The sequence below is a fragment of the Cryptomeria japonica genome, chromosome 6, assembly GCF_030272615.1.
Source record: "Cryptomeria japonica chromosome 6, Sugi_1.0, whole genome shotgun sequence".
Classification (NCBI taxonomy): domain Eukaryota; kingdom Viridiplantae; phylum Streptophyta; class Pinopsida; order Cupressales; family Cupressaceae; genus Cryptomeria; species Cryptomeria japonica.
In genome coordinates, this window is record NC_081410.1 from 20805582 (window position 1) to 20811581 (window position 6000).

The following is a 6000-nucleotide window of genomic DNA, read 5'->3' on the forward strand; positions in this document are numbered from 1 at the left end:
AAGCAATTCAAAGGAACAATGTTACATATTAGGCATGTAATAAGGTTGGACATATTGCTAAGTTTTTTAAAAGCATAAATCCACGGGTTAGTAATGGAGGATTAGATGAGAAAGGAAAAGAGAAGGTTGGTGAAATCTAGCAAGATCATACTCAGAGATGGGTTAAGAAGACTGAAGAAAAATCATCAGATGGGAATGTCTTGGTTACTTATCTAGCAGAAGAGGCTACTCCTGCACTGACAGGGAGCTCATCTGGTAACTAAGGTAGATGCCTTGGGGGTAGGCAAAATTCATGAAGATTCTGCATATGCCCCGAGAAGAGGCTTTGGAAAATGTTCTAGATATTGGAGAGGATTATCCGACATGGATATGTTCTGAGCGAGATCTGATATATTTCACCGGCAGTCATTCATGTCAATGGAAGATTAGGGTTTTTCTCGAAGGTTAAAAGGTCAAACACACTTCATTGTTAATCACCTTGCATTCAGAGCAATTCAGAGTGACTAAGTGAGATCAAATGAAATTCAGAGCAATAAGATTTCTTCTTGAGTGATTTCATCGGCGTCTGGAAGAAATTGGTGGAGGTTTTCACTGAGAGAAATCAAAGGGTAATTATCTTAAACATGGAAGTGAGATCATCATCTATTCCTATTTTTGTTGCAAACCCAACTGTAGTAGAGGTCAAGGACCGCCCCAGACCAATTTTCGAGCAGTATCCACATGTGGCTACCCTAGAAGATTCAGTTGGAGCATTTTCTCACATCTCAGAGGGAGCTGTCTATGTAGAGGATGTTAGGGCATATATTCACTGTCATATCGAGGACTTGGGAACTTCACAAATTAAGGGAATGTATATGAGTGAGATGATGGGAGAATCTTGAAAGATAAAACTGGCATACAAACATATTGAAGAACTAGGGTTTACAGATATTCTGGATATTCCAAAGTTTGAGGATCAGATAATCATATATGTCTTGAGTAGAGTACATGGGGAATTTATATGGTTGAATAGACCTTACAAAATCACCAAGGAAGCCATCCGGACAATCATTGGTTTGCCATCGGTTGGAAAACATCTAGACAAGAAGGTTTCAAATGATTTTGTGAGGAAGATCACCGGTGCTACATCTAACAAAAGATCCATGAAAGTGAGCACTATCACCAAACGGACATCAAATTTGGTAGCATGATTATCGAGTATAAGGTAACTCAGTCAAACCAATTGAATTTTGTTTCTAGTTCATGCATTTTGGCTACATACAAAATGATGAGAGAGAATGTAAAATTAGATCTATGTGGTTGGATGCTTGATGAGATGTTAATAAATCTAGGGAAGATTAAGGGTGAAAAGAAGGGTACATTTCGGTATGGCAACTTGTTAGTTTACCTAATGTTATATTTCATGAATGATACACTCGGTTTTGGTAAGAGGCAATGGACTTTTGACATCCCGGTAGGGAGACAATTGAAACAGTCAATTGTTGCTTTAGGAAGTCAGAGAGATGATAAGGTATAGGGGTATTTTAAGGCATTATAAAAATCCATGAGGTCTAGGGTAAGGGTACCTGAGCATATTGTAGAAAAATATTCTTCTGACATATGTTTTATGGTAAAGAAGGATGAGACACTCATGGAAGAAATTAAGCCCTGAAAGATTTGGATTGAGAAAATGGGTTATGAGGTGGATCCACAGATTCTTGATGCCTATGCAAAAATGCTGATTAATGCACCAATTGATGAGGCAAAGAAGCCCTGTGGTACTGCACAACAAAAAACTCAAGAGGTTGAAACAAAGTTCAACCGCAAGGAAAGAGAGAAACAGGAAGGAAAAGAAAGCAAACTTATGTAGAAAAGAAAGCAAACTTATACATAAGGTCTCAAAGGACATCAAAGTACTAATTGATGTTGTCTTGAAGAAAGACAGAAAAAGGAAGGATCTTGAAGTTCATATTGAGCCTATTACTGCAGAATCAGAATCAAAGGATGACACACCATTAGCATTTAAGAGGGTTGTTAGGAAGAAACCAGAGGAGACAAAGGCAGAAGCTAAGAATAACATGGTTAGGAAGGTTACAATCAAGATACCGGCACAGAAGCAAGCACCTAAAGCTACACCTGTAGCTGCATCCAGTATTGCCAAGAGGAAGAAGAAGAGTGACATCGACTTAGTAATTGAACCTGGTAATGTAACTATCATACCATCTAAAACTTGTGCATAATTGGTAGATGAAAATATTAAAGATGGCATGCTAAAGAATGTTCAATTTAATTATGAAAACGTAGAGGATGATGAACAAAGAGAGGTAGAGGAAGCAGTCCTATTATACTTGGATATTAATAAGAAAGCTTTAATAGAAATAGAAAATCAAATATCAATTGAGTTTTATAACATGTTAGATGCTAGAAGATTGTCAACAATGCAAGAGGATAAACACATTAAAATTCAAGAACTATTATCTATCTGTGTTACTATAGCTCCAGATGAAATGGAAAAGACACTTGAGGTGGTAGACAAAAAATATTTCAATAACAAACATAGGATAACTAGTTTGATGATAGGAAGAGTAAATGAAATAATAAAGGAGACTCAAATAGCATGGGTTAAATTCCTTGGAGAAAACAAAGGATTCTTTACTTCACAAGAAACCAAGATAGACACTCTAGATACCTCGGTTGAAGGAAAAGGAAAGGGGATTATGGGTACTTCACCCTCAGTTTTGAAAAATATTAAGATAGTGGAAATTGAGCCCTTGGTAAATACAGATGTACAGACAAATACTGAGATAGCGGTTAATACAGAGAGTGAACTAGCTAATATTGTACAAGATACTAATATTGAGGACAATTGTCCTCTAGATATAAATGTACAAGTTGAGGTTACTGTTCCTATAGAGGAACCGACAGTTACATAGACTACACCAAGTGGTTAAGCCACCGATGCAATTGAGGAGGTTATAAAGGATAAAAATTCAGAGGAGAAAATAGGGGAATCCAATAGGGAATCGGGTGTTGGTCCATCATTATTGTCAATTGACACTTCTTAGGTAGAAAAGAAAAACATCATAGAGATGAGTCCCACTGAACTGATGATGATGGCAACACCAAAACTAATGAAGGAGGGATCCATAGATAAAGGGATTATAGATCAATCAATCACTGTTCTACACAGACTGGTCCCAGAGTGTAAGATTGAAAATAAAGCGAGCCCATTTGAAAAGCCTAAGGTAATCACTGAGCATATCTCAAAGGACTTTCAATCCTTACAACAAATCTCAAACCAGAAAGCACTAGAAAGATTTACTTAGGCTAAGAGAGTTGCATTTGATCAGGTAATTGAAACTGAGAAGAAAAAGATTGAGGAGAAGCTGATCCTAATAGAAAACTCTTTAAAACAATATACAAATATATATAGGGTATGTTGTAACACATAAATACTTATAGCTAATGTGGATAAAAAGATAAAGGAGATTCTGGAGAAAATTGCAAGTATAGCTAACTCTTTTGACAAATTGATTTCATTGACTACATCAATTGATGGTCAAATTTTGATTTTAGAGAACCAATTTTTTGTTCTTGAGAAGGAGAGAGACAAAATAATTAAAAGAGCAAGAAGTTTGAGAGGCTTGGTGAGTCCACGATTAGATTCACTCTATGTACACAAGAAAGAATGCATGGATATGATGGGAAAGTCCACACTAGAAAAGGTAAATGAAAAAGAGTCTTTTGCACATTTATTGAGTGGACTTGTATCTATTTCCAACACATTCAAAACTGGCTGGGATACTTATGTGGAGTAACTGGAGAAGGCTTATTCAGAAATTTTGAAGTTGGTCAAACTCTAGTAAGACATTTTTGGGGATATTCATTGTACAGTTCTTATTCTTTGACATTCCTTTTTGAATTATTTTTATGGCATTGATGTCAAAGGGGGAGTAGTATAGATGTGGAAAACAAAAAAAAGAGTTGTATACATTAGGGGGAGTTATGGAGTTTTGGAGTTTTAGAGATATGGAGTATTTTCAATATTCAGCTCAGGGGGAGCAAAGCGCGATGAAACTGACAGATGAAACCTTGACCATTTTTCACATGAGTGTTGCCATCAATGCCAAAGGGAGAGATTGTTGGCAATTGACACTCTATTGGTTGGTTTCATTGTGTTGTCATTGATGGAAACATGGAATTGTGTTCCGGCTTCATGTTTTGATTCTATGGTGTATCGGCAGGCACTTCACAGATACTACACCGACATCGGCAGGACAGTAGGATTTGACCGGCAATGCAGGCTGAGATGGTTTAGTAAACATTATCAGTATTGAAGGCCGATAGATCTTGGATCTGGAATCAACAATTGATTTTAATGTTTATGCATTTATGTTATTTGGCCAACACGTAATTTGATATTGTATATATATTTGTAAGCCGACATAAGGCATAAAAAAATTGTATAGGGTATATAGGACAGTTTAATAGATCATTTTGATATAGACATACAAGAGACATATGATAGGTGATCATGGATATGTGAATGTAATATGATGCAAAATATATCAAAGAGATCATGTATATAAGAAAATTATTGTAAGGGTTATTCCGGTAAAGGGTTTAGGGATTCAGACCGGAACAGACAGAGCTTAAACCAAAACTGTATTCTAGCATAGAAGATGCTATCTTAGCAATTCTCACTTCTTTGGATTGTAGTTTGGAATTTTGTGTAGTCAGTGAGGCTCCTATTGTGATTGTCCAGTGAGCTCTAGGTTGTAAGTCTTCCTACAAGTGCAGGCCTCATATGGCCAGTGGATTGATATTGTGGGTCACAAATCCCACCATGGTTTTTCCTCTTTGAGGTTTTCCACGTATAAATCTGTGTGTTATGTCTCTCATTTATGTGATTGGCTTATTAGTTGCTTTAATTCTTTCAATTCTGTATGTACTGGTATACAGATTGGTGTATGCATGGTTTAATAAGGCTAAAGTTTACTATTTCGGTATAACACTGATTCACCCCCCCTCTCAGTGTTATTGGTTTCTAACACTCGGTAATTATTTCCAACACTCAGTAATTAAACCTTGGGAATCCTTAATTCTAATGATTCGTCTAATAGGGATATGATAGGTAGGACTAATAGTGGTAAAACTCATGCACTAGAGGGAAAAATTGAATTTTTAATTGTAGAACAAAGCTTACAAAAATGAGTAATGCAAAATTCAAGAAAATAATGATTACACAATTTGAACTTTGTTGGAGGAGGAGGATGACACAATTTCCAAAAATAAAAGAAAATTGGAATTTTAAAATTAGGGCCAAGAGAACACCACATAATTTTAAAATTAAAATTTTTAAAATCAAGGATGACTATAATTAAGTTTAATTTTAAAAAAATCTTGAAAGTTGAAATGTTGAATTTTTAAGATATTTCTTATTCTAGAGGGATCAAAAATCTATTAAATCAGCCAATCTTCTAGATTTAGGCTATTATTTACAGTCATTACAGTCTCTTAAAATTTTGAGAAAAGTACCGAGGACCATGGCAGGAGTGCACATGGTCTGACCAAATTTTTTAGAAATTTTTAGGGGTGGATATTACGATGATTTTAAAGCTAACCCCCCAAAAATGGCAAATTTTATGATGTCTAGATGGGTGAAATGAAAGCGCAAATGTGAAAATAGGACCCTATTAAGGTTCTGAAGAAAAAGAGGAATTGAATTGGAATTTTGAAAAAGGGGTCAAACCTAATGGATAGGGACACCTTGTAAAATGTTTAGAAATCTGAATGTAAATGAATTTGATTTGAAATTCACACAAAATCCAACTAATTTAAAAAATTAAGGTATGATGACCTAACCACTTAATTTTGAAATTTGAATTTTGGGAAAAAAAGGAGAAATTGAAAATTTGAATTGTAAGATTGAAGACAAATCTGAGAACAATAAAAACTCTGAAAATTAAATGGAAATCCAATTTTTGTACAAGTTCAAGATGATTTTTGAAAATTAGTGTT